Source organism: Chlorocebus sabaeus, chromosome 14 (assembly GCF_047675955.1).
Source record: "Chlorocebus sabaeus isolate Y175 chromosome 14, mChlSab1.0.hap1, whole genome shotgun sequence".
Lineage (NCBI taxonomy): Eukaryota > Metazoa > Chordata > Mammalia > Primates > Cercopithecidae > Chlorocebus > Chlorocebus sabaeus.
In genome coordinates, this window is record NC_132917.1 from 6,577,483 (window position 1) to 6,598,136 (window position 20,654).

Here is a 20,654-nt window from a genome sequence, read left to right on the forward strand (position 1 = left end):
AACAATATCCTTACTTACATAGTTTTTAACTCGTATGTTGTTATCTGACTGGTTCTCCAGCTAATACCAATAGTTTTAAAACTATTTCTCTAATGTCTTCATCACACATGCCAGTTGTTACCATAATCCCAGAGATGCAGAGAATCAGCTGTAAATGGTAAGAATGGTCTTACAAAGTGATGATTTAAACTTTTCATAGCTTGGGGGGTTATTTCTCAAACCTCCACTCTATTCCTGGGATATGGCCTTCTTCTGCCTGTGATATCTTTGTACCAAATCACATTACTTCCATGGGCACATTTTTAAAAACCAGAGAGAAGTGCACAGATTCTGGTCGTCTTTTTCACCTCATTTCTTCCAAAACTATTGGTTCAAAATCTCTTCTCTGATTGTAGTTCTTGGGAGAAAATTTTCATCTTCCTTTACTAAATTCAACTCTCAATTTTTTTGTTTTGTTTTGTTTTTCCTTTTCAAAATAATGAAAACATCTACAAACATTTTCAAGTCACCATTTGTACCATTTGTGCATATGATAAAAATCCCCAGGTTTTTTAAAAGTTATATAAAAATAAACTCACACTAAAATTGGTAATTTGGAGTTTTATTGATTGAATAGGGATTATTTTAGATGTGTATGATGAATACAAGCACACCAAAATTCCAAGGATTGCTATTAGTAATATAGTTCATATTTTTGAAAACTCTGAATTTTATATACATTTAAATGCTTGTTTTCTCTTCCTGTATTCCCTCCATGACACTAATAAAGCATTAAAATGAAAAATGCCTTTTATTTAGATTACCATTCAAATTTGTATCTAGTTCTATCTTCCATTCACATTTTCTGTAAAACTCATGAAACTTTCTTAGCCAGAATCTCACAGCAGTTTTAGCAACTTTTCTAAAAAACAAAACAAATAAATAGACAAACAATAAAACTTCACAAATTTTAATGGGGCCATACAAACTCTAAAAGTTGAAAAGACATTTACACTATCTAGTCTATTATCTAGTTTTTAAAATCCGCCAGAGGTTATATGTTTTGCTCTAAGTCACACTGCTGGCTAAATTAGAAACACAGCTAGAGTTCTGGCATTCTGACCATGAATCCAGCACTCCTCCGACTGAATTTGCAGTTCTGGCTTTGAGTCCAAAAAGACTAAGTGATATCTTGGAAATATATCAGATCTGCAGAAATGTGCGTGACTTCAATGAAAATATTTGTTCAGGCTGTGCAGGGTGGCTCACGACTATAGTCCCAGCACTTAAGGAGGCAGAAGCGGGAGGATAGCTTGAGCCCAGGAGTTAGAGACTAGCCTGGGCAACATAGCAAGACCCCAGTCTCCACACAAAGGAAAGCAAAAACAAAACAATAAAATATTTGTTCAGAGGGCAAGGAGCAAAAGATATTGGTAAACTCCTTTCCTTTGGAAATAACATATTAAGTATCTTGTATATTTTCACCCAGCATTGGTATGTCATGATTCATCTGGTGCTAAATAAGTTAGATTGGTGCTAAGATGCACACGGTGAAGCTTAAAGAAAACATGAAAAGGACATCAGGTCTTTCCAGGCAAGGAAGCTCCGTTTCATCCATGAATGGCGCTTTGAGCCTCTAGATACATTCATCTCTCTCATTGCTTTAGCTACAAAAGGTCTGTTATTGGAGGATTGTCCCAACAGGTGTAAGGCACTGTTTAATGAAGGAGAACAGGAACAACTTGATCACATTCCTCTGCCACTAACACTTTGCTCTGGTTATCTCTGTGGAATTTTTTCCCAAGAAATCCTGTGGCTGAATGTGGAGGAACAGAGGGGAAGGACTTGGGGCTGTTGCGGCAGAGGGGCCCCGCCTCTGCAGGTTTCGCCCACACGATGGAGATGCTGTGCAGCCAGGGGTGACGGTGTCCTGGCTTCCATGCCCACCACCATATTCCCCTGTCCCTTGCAACCTGGTCTTCCTGCTGTGGCTACTGAAGTCTCTTGCCTCCCCGCTCATCGCTGCTCCTCACACACGTGAGGTTTTGGAAGTTGTCATGCTGGGTATTGTTAAGTTGTTGATCCTTCCAAGAGCAGCTGCTGCGCTACCATTTATAAAAGGCCAGGAAGATTCTGGCTCCCTTTGTCCAGCACATTCTGACTGTGGTCAGTCCCAACAGAAACACATGTAGTGAAATGAAGGCCGGGTATGTGGGTCTTTTCCTACGCTGCAAAATGGATTCATTGTTCTGTGGAATTTGAGCCTGACCAGGACAGCAGGACTTAGAAGCCCCAGGACTGAAAATAAACTCCACAGTCTTTCAGATTCACAGGGGTCAGGACAGGAGGAGACCTCGAAGAATCTCATGTTCCAAAGACAAACTCTCCTGCCACCAAATACCCACATTCTCGGAAGTCGAGAGTATTTGGACGTCTCCCAGTGCCAGACTTGCTTGCATTTCACATCTGGGCGTGGTGTTGCCCCAGGGCTAAGATAAACTCATGGTGGGGAAGTCCTGGGACACCAAAGTGTTCAAGAAATATCTTTTCTCATTCAGGAATTATTCCCCTATCAAATCCCGGGAATTATCTTGGGAGTCAGACAGAAATTTAAGTCCCATCATCACGACTGCCTTCACAACCACCACTGCCATAACCGGTCATCCGAATGACTTGCCCAGGGCCACACAGCTGAGACAATCCAGGCCAGGACAACCACGCAGGCCCCTGACTCTGGGCCCTGTGCTCCCTCCTTTTCACATCGTAAGTTAAAGGGACATTCATTATTTTTAGATGATCCAAGGGCGGATGTGTAGGAAGATAGTTGAGAAAATATGCATTAGGCCAAATTTTATAAGTATAAATTGATTAAATAATATAATAAAAATTTAAATATATATTCAGAGATATATATGAGAAAGAGAAACAGAGATGATAGAAATGATGAAGACAGAGACAAGGTAATATGACTCTAGGAGGCCAGGGAAGGTCGCGATCTCAAAACATGACCTCTCAAACTGCTGGCTGCAGGTTGTAATTCAATTATTCATTCAGCAAGAATGTATTTATCAAGTCCTTAAGATTAAAGTGATAAACATGATTCAGTTCCAGCCCTGGAGAAGTTCAACATGTGGAAGGAGCAGAGGCTAGTATTAAGTATCGTGGATGCCTAGAGGAGAAAGAGATGTCTTCTATTTTGGGCATAGACATTGGTGAAAATCCCAACTTTGTCAGTAAAATGTATCATTTTTAAATGTTGTCAATCATTCATCTCTACAGATGGCAATGAAGGACAAAGACTCTGGATGAAGTATAGCAAGAGAAACTACTACAATAGAGCCTTCAAGAAGGAATAAAACTTGGGATATGGGAAAAGATAACATGAGCATAGGAGAGAAAGTGCTGGTTCTCAAAGCAAATTTTATTCATTTGTATGAAGGTCTGACAGGGACGATGAAGATGAGTCATGAAGATAAGGGTGAGTCACCAAGTTTTCAAAGATAACTTTGAAACACATCTCAAGTTTTATAGAAAAACCATACTCTAGTGCAATAATGGAGTCAATAGGTCCCTGGTTCAGCACGGCAGGTCTAAGAGCATACTTAATGTATTCATTAAGTAAACATTTATTGAATAGATGTGATATATCAAGAACATGACCAGCATGAATGTAAAGGGATGAACAAGACATAATAACTGTACTTACAAGATTCAACGTGTGGTGGCCAAGCCAATAGTCTAGGGGCTAAAACTAACGTTCGTTCAATCTAGGACTCCAGGACAAGATGCCCATTAGGGAAAGCAGTTGTGTTTGCCTTCCCACAGTGAAATGTGGTCACACATACAGGACACGGTTCATGTCTCCTAAAGTGGTGATAGATGAAGACTAAGGTTTCTTTGTCTCCATGTTAATGCATCTTCCTGTTAGGCATCTATCACTGCCAGCATCAATTGAATGTTTTCTGAACTTGCCATGTATCCATCAATACTTCTGAGCATTGCCTGCCACTGCCTACTCTTCTTTCACCATTATGTTTCATTATTATGCCCTACATCCTACTCCCTAAAATCCCCTGAGACTTGCTTTCTCTATTTATTGCAACCATGTCACTGCCACCGCCCAAGTCCAGGCCCTAGTCATATGGCTCACACATTATCAGCCACAGCCTTCTAGCTTGCCCCCTCCCTCTGAGTCTCATATCGCCAAATATATCCAAGAAACTATTGCATAAATGATCTTTCTAAACAGCATACCTAATCGTATTTCAGCCCTGATGTAAATTCACCAGAGACCTCTTCTTCTCCTATCTCCTCTCATACACCCTAGCTTGAGTGTCCCGTGCATACTCTCCATCCTAGCACATGGCTTTGTGGACAGACTACTCTGGTCTCATCACCTCCATGCACCATTCTCTCCAGTTTTCCTTCAATATTTGCTGTTCCTTGCTCATTGGCCTTTATACAGGCCATTTACACAACTAGAATGCCCTTTCTTCTCCTTCATCCAGCAGCTGACACCTACTTCTACATCAAATCTAAGAACAGCTCACTTCTTTCAGAAGTTTTTCCCCTACTGGCTAATTTGAATGATTACAGGCTTACATGATATCCAAGTGGATAAGGTTATTGTAAGTTTTCCTCACTGCTTTGCATTTACTGCTTTATTTGTCTGGCTTCCCACTAAATAGTCAAAAAGTAGTTGATAGAGGGAATAAAGGGTAAACGAATGAGAATCTTGTCATCTCTCCTCCCTTGTTTTGTTTTAATTTATTTTCAAATTGGAGAAGGGAAAAAATGATTCCTTAAAAACAAACCAAAAAATGCCCTTAAAAATGAGCAGAGAAATTCTACCCCTCGAATGCCACCCTACTCTAGAAAGCTGAGAAAATGTAAGTGTTCATTGTTTGGAGGAATACTCTCTTCCTTTTCCTGTCTCCAGTGGCTCCTTTTCCTGAAGAAGGTCAATGGACCGCATGGGGCCATTCAAAGCCAGCCAAGGTCACATGGATGGGGTTTGCTGGCTTCATCTCAGAGGATCTCCGGTTGAGTTGAATAAAGTTGCAACTTTATACATTTGGCTCATGCAAAGTCTTTTTAAAATAAGACTCTTCCATCTGAATTTCAAAACTTATGCATATAGGACTTCCCCATTCCCTAAAGACTCTTATTTCTAGCTGAGTTCCAACATCACTTGTGCTCACAGGATGCATAAAACAAATTATCCTTCTGGTCCACACCCTGAATTTCACAGAATTAGACATTTTTCCTGTCTCCTAGGAAGATGCAAAATTTATTACATCCAGTTCTCAGAAACACATCCAGTTAAGCAAGTCATTTTCTTCTTTGTGTCATTCTAATACCCACCGGTACTTCTTGAAGCCTCCAATGAGGCAAATCTTCATAATAACTTTAATAAAATCTTACTACCCCATATTTTCCTCATGCTACTGAGCCATGATAAACTGCAATGTAACTGAGTGAAATGGAGAGTCGGTTGAGGTGGGCATGGTAGGGAGGCATCGATGTGCTTTCTGTGCTCTCTTGTTCAATTATCCTGCAGGGGAATTCTCTAATCACAGCATATTCAGCTTAAATAATAGAAAAATGGAAAACTTTACCTAGAGAGGGTAAGCGAATCATCTCATACAATAATTTTGCTTTATAAATGGAAAAAACCAAACAGAGAAAGTAATCTGTGTGTGACTATAGTCACTGGCAGAGCTAGATGCAGGAGCTTGACTATAAGTATTAATATCACTAATTTGAGAGGTCCAGGAAGATCCTAACATCCTGAAAAAAAAAATGTTCTGGGAGATATGTATGCATAGTAAGGATTTTGGCTTCATCCATTTCAAAAAGCTCAAGACAGTAAAAAATGTTGAGAGTTATATTCAAAGATCCTATAAGGTCAAGGAGTCTCTTATTCTACAAAACATTGTTTGCACCTGTGTTATCTCTAGTATAAGTTCAGAAGAAGAAGAAAAATAAAATTTTCCTTTTTTCCCCCAAACAGCAGTCTTATTTAAATTGAATTTATTTCTTCCTTAGAACTTATAGATAAGCTTTTGCACAAAATAGTTCAAGGGACTTTAAGATTTTCAGTAGATTCACAAGTAGGTTTTATTTCTACCTTCCTTTAAGAAAATACATAGCAGTATTCAAATCTTTGTGACCATCAAATTTTACCATATTGGGAAATTTTTGTCTAACGGTAACTCTATTAAGTGCATTGCCCAGAAGACCACAAAATTCCTAATATACCAGTCCAGATAGACTCATAGCATTCATAGCATTATAGATGAAGCTGAGAGGACCTCAATTCCCATCTAGTGAAAGTCTCCACTGTTAGAAATAACAATGACTTCCAAAGGGGAGTGACTTGGAGAAGAGTATATTGTAGCTAGTGGCCAAGGAGCCCAGGACTCAAAAAAAAAAAAAAAAAAAAAAAAAAAGAGGCCAGGTAGGGGCATTATATGAGTTTTGGGACTCATGATGTTAATGCTTCTTGGTACTCCTTCAACACTGGTAAAACATACAGTAGGCACTAGGTGAGGTTCAGGCATGGACCATGATATCATGGATGGAGAGACGAACAAAGAACTGTTCCTCTCCTTGGACTCATAAATGAATGAGAGAAAATAGGTTTCTTCTAGAATATCTGTTGACATATGAAGTGTCTCAATTTTCAATATGTGTCTCTACAATGACCCAGATGTTCAGAACAACTTTCATTAAACCCTGCTAACTCAGATTCAGTTTGCCCCCAGAGACCATGATAAAGATGAAGACGATGGTTGAGTATATATTATTGGTAACAAGAAACGGTATTTTTATACACTGAAGTCACCTAACATCTCATTTTTTTTATCTTTATAGGTCAAAAGTGCTTTCATCCAGTGGAAATAATGACTTCATATTGCAGAAAAAAGGAAAGATGACATTTGGTTTGCTTTATTAAAGACTTAGTCTATTAATTATAAATGAACCTTTGTACACGGTCACTGAGAGGCAAAGTGTAATGTGACTTTTATGTCCAAGAAAGCATGAAAACATCAACATGACTGTTGGCCCTGTGAGATGGAGGTCTCAAATCTGTAGTCTGGTTAACCCTCTTCCTTTAATGTTGCTTTAATGTTTTCTCTTTATTTAACTATTACTTACGAAGCCTCTTGCACACCAAGTAGTCTGCAGAGGCTAGAAAATCAGAGATGAATAAAACTTGATGCATATCTTCAAAATGCACAGAGAAGGCTGGTTCACAGAGAAGGCTGGAACCAGTGGTGAATCTTTGCACAATGAAGAAGGAGGTGGTCCTACCTGGGAGTGTGCTGGGGAAGTTCTGTGCATGAACGTGTGAGGGCTTCTGTAAGAATCACCACCTGCTCACCAAATCCTACCACATCCTGTAGCTCAGGTGAATTCTCCAAATGTATCTAGGATACCTGGATGATATTGAGGAAAATTATAAAAGAAGGCTGGAAAGCAATTATATATGCAATTGTGTGCTACTCAGATACCTTCTTACATTAGACTCTGGAGTAAATTAACCAGGGGCAGTTTGCAGAACCCCTGATTTGAGATAAAATGTTGTAGCCACTAGCACTGCCCCTCATGCCCCAATTGTGAAAACTTCTCTCATGTTGCAGAAGATGGGAGAGCAGTGTCTGATGGCAGTATGCTATAGGAAGTCAAGCAGGCTGGTATGGTTATAACCAGAAGCCAGGTCACATACAACCAGGTGGTGAATACTCATCAAAACAGGGACAACCAGGGCTTGACACTAAGGAGCCTCTGAGTGGAATAAGAGTAATCATTGCAATCTTACCAAGTTCAGAGGTCAGCACACAGTGATCTTGATTTCAGCTGGAGCTATACGTCATTCAACCAGCCACTGATCATGCCTCATTTTATCAATGCTGAGAGCAAAGAAATCCTGACCATCATAAAAGACAAGGCCCTATCTCAAGATTTTAAAATCTAGCTTGGATGCCAATCTAGGGAAAAAGTAGTATCTCCCAAACATCCTTTCCCCTTCCTTGAAATCTCTCTTGTTCCTCTTCTGATTCTTGTTTCTTTCTGCCTTTCTATTCTAATGATTTTCCCTAATTTTACACCCAGGAATAATTATTATATTAATAGTTTCTATTGTAATAAAAGCTAACATTTTTCTAAGTGCTTACTTTGCACCACGCTCTTTCTGAAAAGCTTTGAGTATATTGGTCCATTTAATCCCCATAATAAAGTTAGAAACTATTTTAACCAGTCATATATTTTACTTCCAATATGAATCATTTGGAAGTGAAATGACTTGCCTAAAGTCACATAGTGATTAAGCAGGGGAGCTGGCCTTCAGATCCTGCAACCTCACCTTAGAGCTTGATCCCATAGGGACTGCTGTCCTCTCTGCTCACTGCCTTGTCCTCACAGCCCAATTTCGTCACACGTGTGCTACAGCTGACTCCAATAGGAAATCCAGCTTCTCTTTGGCCCATATGATGTTTAAAACACCTCTTAAAGGTTTGGCCTTTTGTGTGACCTCTGCCATTTTTGATGGTCCCAGGAATGGCCGGTATGACTCTCCACTCTGCTTGGCTCAAGGTTGACTTTTCGTGACTCAAGATTGAATCACCAATAATGTCTTTGTGAACTGTCCATAATAAAACTTAGGAGGGTCTTTAGAAAGATGTGGCTTTTATTAGGTTTAAGAATGACAAAATATTAAAATCAGACCTAAATTACTGTTCATGTTATAATTTAAATTTTGGGAAATGTGGTAGGGGCTCTACCATCTAATCTAAACTATTTCTCTCCAATTGAAAGAGGAAACTTTTTGCAATCCCAAATGGCTAATTTCATGATACTACAGAGAGTCTTATGCCTTCTTTTTGTGGATAGACATACAGTAGTGACAATGATGCTGAAAGACTTAGGTCCATCTGAGTTTCAAACACATGGCCAACTAAAATGGGAGAAAACATTTTCTGGGTCCACCTACCCCAGGAAGGGGGCTCATGAATGTGAGAAATGTTTCCGAGAAAATTTGCTAATCAGCAAAGCAACCAAATAGTAGGTGGCCAAACTCTCTGGCAACAAGCCAAATCCCTGGAAAGAATCATTCACACTTAATGCTGGAGAGGTCATCAAGTCCAACCTTCCAAATTTGCACTCTCTTACTCACTATGATCATTTCCTCCTGGATCATAGGAATCTTCTTCTCTAGCTTCAGCTTGAAAAAACAATAGCAGTGAGATGTTGACCAACTCCTATGCCCACCTGCTCTCTTTGTGCCTTTAGTTGTTGAAGTATTTATCCATCAATAACTACATATAATAGGTGATATATAGATGAAATCCGACTCTCTAAGGATTCCATCTGCTTGTGATGATGGGTACGTCACACCTCCCTGTATTTTCTGCAAGACAGGCATTCACTTTGTCAAACAGTCCTTCCTACCATGTTATGTCTAAAAGGATCTCACCAGGGCTGCTATGCTGTCATCTTTAACTTCATAAGCTCTTCTGTTATGCATCTTCTACCAGTTTGTAAGGCCTCTGGAGACAAATAGCAGACCCTCGGTTTCTTTCTGTTACCTACAGTGCCCAGCAAAAAGTTTGCCTTGACAGATTTGTCTTAAAACCAACACGGTAGAGTAAGAAGTTCCCTATCTCAAGATCTAGATGCTAATTCTGACTCTAGCTCTGGATGGATAGCTATGAGTAAGTCTCTTGCATTTCTTGACTTTGTATAATATTTCAAAGACTAGAAAAGCAATGAAGATTGGAAAAGTAAGAGACTTACCCACAGATTTTAATGGTAGAAAAGGAGATGATGAAGACAGTTATGTTAAATGTTCTCTGTGAACAAATTTCAGGGTCATTGAAGTCGGTAGATGTGAAGTCTGGTTTTTAATCTTACATCTGCAACTTACTGACTGCAAATAAAATGACAATCTCCCTGAATCTCATTTTCCTCAGTTTTAAAATCAAAGTATTTGTAGCATTTATGACACGAGATTGTTTTGAAGACTAATTACATGAGATAACATATATAATGGGCTTAGCATAATACCTGGCATATAGTAAAATGTTCAATAAATGTTAGCTATTTTAAGACCTTTAAGATGTGGAAGCTAAGAAGCATTCTCGTAAACAGTTCTTGCCAGATGGTTTCCTGACTCTGGGTTTGGCTGTTTCTTGGGAATGTGTTCGGTGAAAAAAAAAATTCAACAAATCAGTTAACAAACATTCACCAATACTTTCTACATGCAACAGAATGCTTCAGGCACTGTGCATGATCCAACAAGAATAAGACATCCTCTCCCTGGAAGAGATAATTTAATTAAGAAGATAAAGCAACACATGAAAACAAAACTAAAAATTCAAAGTAATAATGGATTCTCAATGGGTAATACATGCTCTGTTTCCTAAAGGACCACATGCTCTGTTTCCTAAAGGAGCACACTCTTTCCAGCCCGGATTGTTAGGAAGAGCTCCTCAGGGGAGGGGAGGTTTAAGTTGACATTATTTCCACCTCCACAGTAATAATACATTGTCTTCTCAATTCCACCAAAATAAAATCAAAATAAAGACAATACAAGCTCCTTCTTCTGGATGTCTTCTCTTAGTAAATAGCATCATCACTTACCTAGAATTCCAAGGAGAAGGGCTTCCCAAAACCCTCTTTCCCTCAACTACCATGTCTATTTGATCATGAACATCTTCAGCACCTAGAGCTGAAAATACTCAAATCTGGGTCCTTCTTCTGAAATCCACTGTGCCAATTGAGGTTCCATTGCTACTGGGTCTCTGATATTTCTTCATCATTCCCTTTCTTTTACTTCCCCGTCTCCCCAGTCCATTTGTTCAGGTGATGACCATTGTGGTCTTTTCCCCAAGGAATGAAGGCTACAGGACAATGACTGTTGTGCCTCCCTCTTGACATCTGGAGGATGGATGGTTTTATCCCAGTCATACCACAGCTGTGAACTGTCCTCTGATTATCACGCTCTTTCTAATCTCCATGGTTTCTCACACCAGGAAGCCCTTTTCTCCTATTTTTCCATTAAGAACACCCACCATCCTGTATCTTAAAAGACACGTAAGAGGTATCACATCCTTCAGAATTCCATTCAGTGTTTCCCCTTCCAGGAACCCTGTGCTGACACCGTCCCAGTGTGAATCAGGTAGTCCTCCTCTGAGCTAGTCCAGCTCCGTGGGCTGAGCTCAGGGATTCCTCCTAATTATACTGAAATCATCTATGTCTATCTGACTTGTCCACAGATAGAGCTTCTTCTTCTTTTTTTTGTTAAAGGAAAAAAAAGAAGACAAATCATGGTTCATCTATTTCTGTGTCTCTTGCGCACAGCATAACACAGTCTTGAGAAATATTGGTTGAAAGTGAGTGAATGTACCTATGTGACCTTTGAAAGATAAATAAAATTTGATTAAATTTGCCAAATACAAGAAGTCTCTACAAGAAAAAGGCATGGTAAAGATGCAAAGATGGCTAGATGTCTCTAGTGATATTAAGCAATATCTATCCCAAAATAGAGAGCCTCATCAGCCAAGTGATTTGCCTTCAAAACTGTATAAATACCAAGAAACGCTGAACCTAGGTCTCCCTGCTTTGCTTAACTGAGAGTAAAGTTGCTTATCTTTTTTATTATTAATCCATGTTGAATGTTCTTCTCTTCCACCTCAGCCCCTCACAGCTCCTCTAAAAGCCTAGATCTTGGTGTGGAGTCCCCGATATGTATAGTGGCTCCTTGCACTGTTGATATTATAATGGAGTTGTGGGGGAGTGGGAGGGTGTGCAACAGAATGCAGCAATGATTTGAACATCCCTTTATCCTTTTCCATCTCATAAAGAACATTTTTCGGTATACAAATATGATAATCCTATCTACTGAGCAAAGCGGAAGCATTTTCAATGCTGCACAAATTAAGAAAGAGAATCCTTTGAAAGAAGTCTGTTTTTCAGGGTAAAAGTAAGACAACTAGCTACTGCCCAGGAAAAAAATATATATCTGTAGTAGTTTTTAATATTGGTTTGATGAGATCTAGGTTATAAACAGGTCTGGTGCCATGTAATTTGCAACATAATTTCACTGTCTGTTTATCTATCCATCCGTCCACCCATTCATATGTATATAACATAGGCAGGAAATCTGGTGTCTGTTGCTAGTTCATAAATCAGTGTCTGCTCTCAACAACATCTGAATACAAATGTGATTAAATTTGATACCATGCCCATTTTTCATTTATCAGATTTTAGAATGTGATGCCGTGGCAGCTGTCCTATGGTAATGTGTTTTGCATTTAACCCCCTGAGTTCCAACTGCTTTCAACATATGAAGCCCTTGCAGAGACATTAGAAATTCACAGAACAAGACACCTACTCTGCCTATCACAGAGAAAGTTTTCCTCAGCATATCAAGGAACGAAGAGAGGGGAAAGAGCTGGAAATAACATTAGAAAATTGAAGGAAACCTCAGAATTGCTGTGTTTCTCACCTGCAGAAGACCTTAGAGATAGTCTAGCCCTGTGCTTCACAAAGTTTTCTGTCTACACATCACATGGGGCTCTTGTTAAAGAACAGATGTGGGTTCAGTAGGTCTGGGCTGGGCCTGGGATTCTGCATTTTAATCCAGTTAATCTAGTTGATCTACTATTTCCTAAATTTAATAATCATCTGATTGACTGATGTACTTAAGTGTCCTCCCCAGCATCGTGACTCAGATTTTCCTGGAAAACGGGCCTTGAGAACAAGGAAGCGTACCTGGAACTTTTAACAACCAACTCACACAACTGACCAAGTTTGGGAAACGTTGAAAACTGAGGCCAAAAGGAAAAGTGAGTTGCTAAAGTTGAAACTGGAACACAGAATCTCAAGCAAGTGCTTTTGCTGCCGCACTAGTCTCAATGGAAATGAGACAACTAGAATAGAGGTTGGAGAACAATTCACAATACTCACAACAAGTTCCAGAAAGTGGACTCTAACAGAAGGGATTATTTAGAGTTAGTGCTGGAGAACAGTCCCGGATTAGCAAAACAGGTCCTAGAAAACAACATACCCAGATGTTTTGTGAGGCATACAAACCAGGCCAGACTAAAACACTGGCCATAAGGTATCTTTTCTGACAATCTAGCTGCTACTGAGGAAGCCCGTTTTCCTTGTCTTTCCCTTCATTTGCCTTCTAAGACCCTATTTACCAAAAAAAAAAAAAAAATCAACTCCTTCTTCTGGAAGCTGTATTCTATAGAAAAGAGCCCCTTAGTGGCTTCCCAAGATCCACTATGGCTTCCCAAAAGCTTCCTGATGTTACCAGCACGGACAAGCATATTTTCACTCCACCCATGATTCCTAGATCACTCCAGACCTGCGGAAGCATCACGTTCCTACATGGATTGTTTAACAAGGAAGATAATTTTGGAAATGTACCTGTCATTGTTCTTTTCTAGGTGAGTGATGGTCATCCAGGGGAGCTTGGATCACTGAGGTTTACAGGTGAACGGCAAACTCCTAAACATCAGTGCATACGTTTAGGATGATACTGAGTAAACCAAATAAGCATTGTGTATACCTCAATTTCCTTTTGGGGAAATAGCAAACACATTTACTGCTCACCTTAAAGGATATAATTTTTTTTTAAAAATTACAATACTTAAAAAATGTGAAACTACAGAAACAAACATACCCAACTTGCAGAACACTTGCTAGGAAATAATAACCAGTTAGACATCAACATTTTTGCTTTTGTTTTTTTCAAATTAGCGAATGGTGTTTATATACCTTTAGTGGGCTGCAGAAGGCAAAATGCATGCCATGTAATAGGCTTGGACGTGTAGCTACCACCTTAGCAAAAGGCTTCTGTTCAAGATGGTGAGAGTGCCTGGGTCTTCTTTTCACACAAGGATGTCTACAGAGGTAAGCTGCTATGTCTTTCTCCATAACTACTTGGCATATGCATCAAGAGTCTCAGAAATGCTCAACGACTGGGGAACTTCTGGAAACCTGGCTTAAAGGAATAATTAGCAATGCACGAAAGAGATCCAAAATACCATCTCATTTACAAAAGAAAACTTTTGCATTACGCAAACATCTAAACACAAAGAAATGGCTACATAAATCATGAGATTCATCTCAGGTAGGGCATCATTTAGATTTAAATGACCATATAACATATAGGGTTATGCAGTTATTTAAAAATGTGGTGTGAGAAAATATGGAGTTTCTCACTTTGTTAAGTGGAATAAAAATAAGATCGCATAAACATAACTTAAGTACTTAAGTAGTCAGAAAAAAGGGAAATTAGGATTACATATATAAAATATTTTTTCATCAGTCAAATGGAGAAAATAATGCCTATATTCTAGGGCAGTTTTAGGAAGTATAGGTTAACTAGGTAAAGCACCTAGCACAGTGTTCACTAAGTTATATTATCAAAAATAATCCATGATAATTACACTAATAACCATAATTAACACTTGCCATTGATACTGGAATTGTTTGGTTTTTTTTTTCTGTTACGTAATTTGTTTCTGTTTTCTTCCCTGAGTTTTATATAGTCATAAAATATTGACTTTAGAAACAGAAATGCCACTATTTTTACTTTTAAAAATTACTATGGACAGAACATGTGGGTTCTCTTCACAACTCTCTCTCTACGTTAGCTCTATCCTAAAGAAAGGATCCCTGTCTTGAGCTTAACCGTCAGTTGTCTGGCATTCATGGGGTTAACGCCAACCTCCAGCACCCCCTCCCTGCCCCAAGACAAGCTGTGATCTTCTCACTTTAAGTCTCTCCCCAACCAATCCCCAAACACAAAAGCCTAGAACGAAAGGAGTGGGGGTGGGGCGCTCACTGTGTGGCTTTTCTCTGTTTTTCAACACAAAAAAAATGAGAAGAGAAAGCAAAATCTCCTTTTGAAAAAATAAATGCTAAATGCTAGGCTTTTTCTCCTCTCCCCAAGTAGCTGGCCTTATTAAGTAGGGATTCATCAATGTTTTTTGTTGTCTCAAGTAGGATACTATTTATTGGGTGCACAAAAGCAGATAAAGCCACAAATGAGTTGCCTGGTCACTCTTGCCAACAGGAAGATGTACAATAACATGCAAGAGACATCCTCCTCTCCTGTTCACTGAATGCATTTCAAAGGGCCTTAAATCTTTGTGTCACAGGGATCAGCTTACGGTTAAGCAGATCATAGTATGCAAGGTGCTGGGAGAAGGTTGACTGTCAGATGGTGGTTGGTTTCTCTCTCTCTTTTCTCTTCCTTCCTTCTCACTTTCTCTCTTCCCTTCTCCCACTTTCTTTCTCACAAGTCCCTGGCTCAGTCTCCCTTGGCCCTCTCTGTGAGCCACCAGACTCTGGCCTGCACAGATGAATCTCACTGAGTTCATCTGTATTTTCAGCCTTGTGAAAAAAAGAATCTGTGACAGCTACCTCACCTTCAAGCTTCTATAGAAAGGAGGATTTAAATTTCTATTCAAAACAGAGCTTGTTATAATTGAGAACAAGATTCTCCTCCCTGAGGCACTTTGAGTCAATTAATTGGCTTTTTTGAAGTGTTAATAGGGAAAAAAATTTTGACCTTTTCCAGGGCTTTTTCATGGAGCTATTCAAGAAAATTGTTGGGCTATTAACCAAACCAATTCTGGGGCCACAGAGCCCCCAAGAGCTGAGTACTCTTGGGGATGATTGAAATACAAAACATGGTTAATTCATTCATCATATCAGAAAAAGCACCCATATGATTAAGAGACTATTTTTACACTACCCCGTGTGTGTGTGTGTGTGCACGTGTGTGTGTGTGTGTGTATGAGAGAGAGAGAGAGAGAGAGAGAGAGAGAGAGAGAGAGAGAGAGAAAGCAACCATGGCAACATCTTATAAACTTTAATGCAGCAAAAAGATATCCTTAGAAATAGACTGTCTATATATGATAAATTAAAACAAAAAGAAGGCAGGGTGTGGTGGCTCACACCTGTAATCCCAGCTCTTTGGGAGGCTGAATCAGGTGAATCATCTGAGGTCAGGAGTTCTAGACCAGCTTGGCCAACATGGTGAAACCCTGTGTCTACATCTACCAAAAATACAAAACAACTAGCCAGGTGTGGTGGCACACGCCTGTAGTCCCAGCTACTCTGGAGGCTGAGGCAGGAGAATTGCTTAAACCCAGGAGGAGGAGGTTGCAGTGAGCCGAGATCATGCCACTTGCCCTCCAGCCTGAGCAACAGAGACTGCCCACCCCCCAAAAAATAAATAAACAAAGAGATAAATAAAACGAAAAGGAAAAGAAAACTATTGAGAAAATAAACTCAAGAGGAGAGTGCTCAAGAACTGAGATCCAGTAGATACAACTCTGGTTTAAGGTTTTTCCAGACAGCCAAGAGTTCCCAACATCTCTAAAGTCAAGGTGGGTATAGTTGGTAAATTTATGTCAGTAGATAAAATCTGTGTAATATTAGCCTCATCTGTGAAAAAGCTGAAAAAAATATTTTCAACTTTTTTATAATCTCCAATTCTCTAGGTACCCATGCAAATCCTAAGAATAATTTTTCTTTTCTATGATTAACACACAGGAAAACCAAACAGAACAGAAGGGTTTTACCACTTACTTTTTCCTCCGGTAGGCTTCTGCTCATGGTACTTTGAAAAAAACAAGCAGCGACACCAAAGTTGTATAGACTTCACAGGGCACTCTATCACAGGGACAGAGGGTCATATAAATGAGAACTTGATTTCACTATGCAGAAACCTTCCATGCATCTCCCATAGATTGGGAAGGGGGTGATTGGATTAATTAAATATTCTGGTAAGCAGTGAGGACCTATTTATCCACAATGGATTACCATTTTTAAAAAATGTACATCACCAGTAAGTACACTGTGCATGGGCTGGATGGAACACAGTCTCATCCTTCACAGCGTGACTCAGAACAGAATTCAGGTTCATCAATTCAGTGACAGCAGAGCCAGCAAGGCTTGAGTGCTAAATAGCTCCATTTGGTGAACACCGAAGCTACATTGTACTAATGACATAGGGAAAACCTGGGAGCGAGCCCAGGTGGATGAAATGCTAGAGGAGGACTAGAACAGTAGAAAAACTTAGATACATTTCTAAAAAGGAACAAGATTGATAAGAGGAAGCTAGCCTGGAAGAGGTACAAACTGAATTCTAACATCTACAAAAAAACCTATACCTAACATCATACTTAATGGTGACAAACAAGAAGCTTCTCCACTAAAATCAGGAAGAAGGCAAGGATATTTCTTCTCCACTGCTTTCCAACACTGTTTTGGAAGTCCTAACTAATTCAATAAGGTAAGAAAAGAAAAGAAAAAGATATATGTATTTGGAAGGAAGAAATGAAACGGTCTTTGTTTGCAGATTACATGATTGTCTTTGTAGAAAATCTGAAAGATTAAACAAAGCAATTCCTGGAACTAATAAGCAATTATAGCAAGGTTGCAGGATGCAAGGTTAATATACAAAAGTCAATAACTGTCCTATATACCAATGATGAATAAGTGAAACATAAAATGCTTAGGTATAAACCTAACAAAATATGTACAATATCTATATCTTAGGCAGTTTAGGCTGCTATAACAGAATACCATAAAATAGGTGGCTTATAAACGACAACAAATTATTTCTCATAATTTTGGAGGCTGTGAAGTCCGAGATCAAAATGCTGGCAGATTTGCCACCTCATGAGTGCCTGCTTCTTTCTGTATTCTCACATGATGGAAGGGGAAAGAGAGCTCTTAAAGAGTTTCTTTTATGAAGACCTTAGTCCTATTTTTGAGGGCTTTCCACTCATGACCCAATTGCCTGCTGAAGGATTCACCTCCCAATACCATCATAGTGGGGATCTTTCAACATATAAATTTTGAGGGGAGGAGTGGCACAAACATTCAGTCTACAACAATTTATATGAAAAAACTAAAACTCAAACCAAATAAATTAAAGAATTAAATTAACAAAGAGATATTCCAAGTTCAGGAATAGAAAGATTTGATATTTTCAAGCTTTAATTTCTTTCCAACTTGATCTATAGATTCAATAAAATCCCATTCAAAATCCCAGTGATATTGACATATTTTTTTTTTTTGATATTGACAAAATGATTCTAAAGTTTATGTGGAGAGAAAAAAGACCCAGAATAGCCACCTCGATATTGAAAGAGAATACCAAAATCTGAGAACTGCCACTATCAACTTCAAGACTAAAGCTACAATCAACAATCAAAATAGTGTAGCATTGGTGGAAAAAAGACAAAGAGATCAACTGAACAGAATACAGAACCAAGAAATAGACTAATATAAATATAGTCAACTAATCTTTGACAGAGGAGCAAAGGCAAAACAATGGTGCAAAGACAGTGTTTTCAAAAAACAGTACTGGAACAATTGGACATCCTAAAGCCAAAACTGAATCTAGACACAGACCTGATACCCTTCTAGAAAACTGACTCAGAATGTACCATAAACCTAGATGTAAAGCACAAAAATATAAAAGTCCTAAAAGATAACATAGGAGAAAACTTAGCTAACTTTAGGTATAGCAGTAAATTTTTAAATACAACACCAAAGGCATAATTCATGAAAGAAATAATGTATAAGCTGAACTTTTTTTTTTTTTTTTTTTTGACAGAGTTTTACTCTGCAGCCCAGGCTAAAGTGCAGTGGCACGATCTCGGCTTACTACAGCCTACACCTCCTGGGTTCAAGCGATTCTCCTGCTGTAGCCTCCAGAGTAGCTGGGACTACAGGTGCCCACCACCACGCCTGGCTATTTTTTTGTATTTTTAATAGAGACAGGGTTTCACCATGTTAACCTGATCACCTGGTCTCAGGTGATCCACCTGCCTCGGCCTCCCAAAGTGCTAGGATTACAGGTGTGAGCCACTGGGCCTGGCCAATAAGCTGAATTTTATTTAAATTAAAAATGTTCACAAAAGGCACTGTCAAGACCATGAGAAGACAAACCAAAGACAGAAGAAACATTTGCACAAGCCATGTCTTACGAAGAGCTGTTATCCAAAACATACAAAAAAACTCTTAAAACTAAACAATAAAACGTGAACAAACTGAAAAGACCTTAAGAGACATCTTACCAAGGAAAATATAACAGATGGAAAGTGTGTATACAAAAAGTTGCTCAACATCATATGTCATCAGGAAGATGCAAATTAAAACCACAGTGGGATAACACTATGCACTACACTATGAGTACACAAAACACTAACACCACCAGATTCTGGTGAGGATGTGGAGCAACAGGAACTTTCATTTATTGCTGGTAGAAATGCAAAAAGTACAGCCATTTTGAAAGCCAGTTCAGCAGTTTCTTACAAAACTAAATGTACTCTTCCCATATGATCCAGCAAAGCAATCACACGCTTTGCTATTTACACATAAGAGTTGAAAATTTATGTCCACTTAGTAACCTGCACACAGATGTTTACAGCCGATTTATTCATGATAGTCAAAACTTAGAAGCAACCAAAATGTCTTTCGGTAGATAAATAAACAAATAATTTAGGGCATATCCAGAAAAAGGAATATTGTTCAGCACTAAAGAAAAAAAAATCGAGCTATCAAGCCATGAAAAGACATAGAGGAAACTTAAATGCATATTACTCAGTAAAGATGCCATTCTGAAAAGGCTACATACTGACTGTTCCCAATTGTATGATATTCTAGAAAAGGCACAACTATGGAGATAATAAAAATGTGATTGGTTGCCCAGGGTTTGGGGGAGAAAAAATAAATAGGCAGAGCAAAAGCATTTTCAGGGCAGTGAAACTACTCTGTATTACACTATAATGATGGATATACATCACTATGCATTTGTCCAAATTCACAGAATATAGAACACTAAGAGTGAATCCTAATGTAAACTAGGGACTTTTGGTGATGTGTCAATGTAGGCTCATCAGTTGCAACAAATGTACCACTGTGGTGGGGGACTTTGATAATAAGGAAAGCTGTGCGTGTTTGGGAACAATGGGTTTATGGGAACTCCCTATACTTTCCACTCAATTACACTGTGAACCTAAGACTTCTCTAAAAATAAAGTTTGTTCAAAGACAACAAGAACAACTGAACTCTCACCTGATCCAATAGGAGGCAGGGAAAAGAGACAGAGCTGTCAAGGTCAAGGGGGACCGTGGTAGGATGTGTCTGACTCACTCTCAGCCCCTACGTTAACATCTCTGGAGGGGTTTTTACTGAAGAACAAGGAAGAAGAAGCTATAGGAACTGTCATTCCAGGTACTGGGGGAGGGAGGGTGGCGCCCTCTCCAGCACATTTCCTCTAGAACCCAGAACGACAATGCTTCCTGAGTTAGCTGCAGGGACACCAGTGAGGGTTTGTGCCATGGAATGGTCCCCAGGATGGGTGTGTGGATCTGACCTTCCTGGAGCCTGAGTAATTTATGTAGCCTCTCTGAACCTTAGTTTTTTTCATCCACAAAATGAGGCAGCGATATAATGGTTCCCCTGGATTGTTAATTCCAGAAAACAGAAACACAAGCAGAATGCTCAGCCTCCTGTCTGGCTAGACCAAGTTCTCAATAGATGGATGCTGATATGGTTTGTCTGTGTTCCCACCCAGATCTCATCTTGAATTGTAGTTCCTATAATCCCCACACATGGCAGGAGGGACCAGG

General features: G+C 39.2%; 1 long non-coding RNA gene across 2 annotated transcripts; it reads right to left on the reverse strand.

Annotated features, from left to right (window-relative positions):
* Positions 1 to 775: 775 nt before the first annotated feature.
* Positions 776 to 9,362, reverse strand: LOC119627098 (uncharacterized). Of its 2 annotated transcripts, none has more exons than XR_005243147.1 (3): positions 9,253 to 9,362; positions 8,348 to 8,626; positions 776 to 901 (listed from the first exon to the last, which is right to left on the reverse strand). It is a non-coding gene; the product is annotated as an uncharacterized lncRNA (long non-coding RNA). The 2 variants fall into 2 exon arrangements; XR_005243148.1 differs by lacking the exon at positions 9,253 to 9,362 and adding an exon at positions 7,377 to 7,421 and having other exon boundaries at positions 8,348 to 8,466.
* Between the last annotated feature and the right edge of the window lie 11,292 nt (positions 9,363 to 20,654).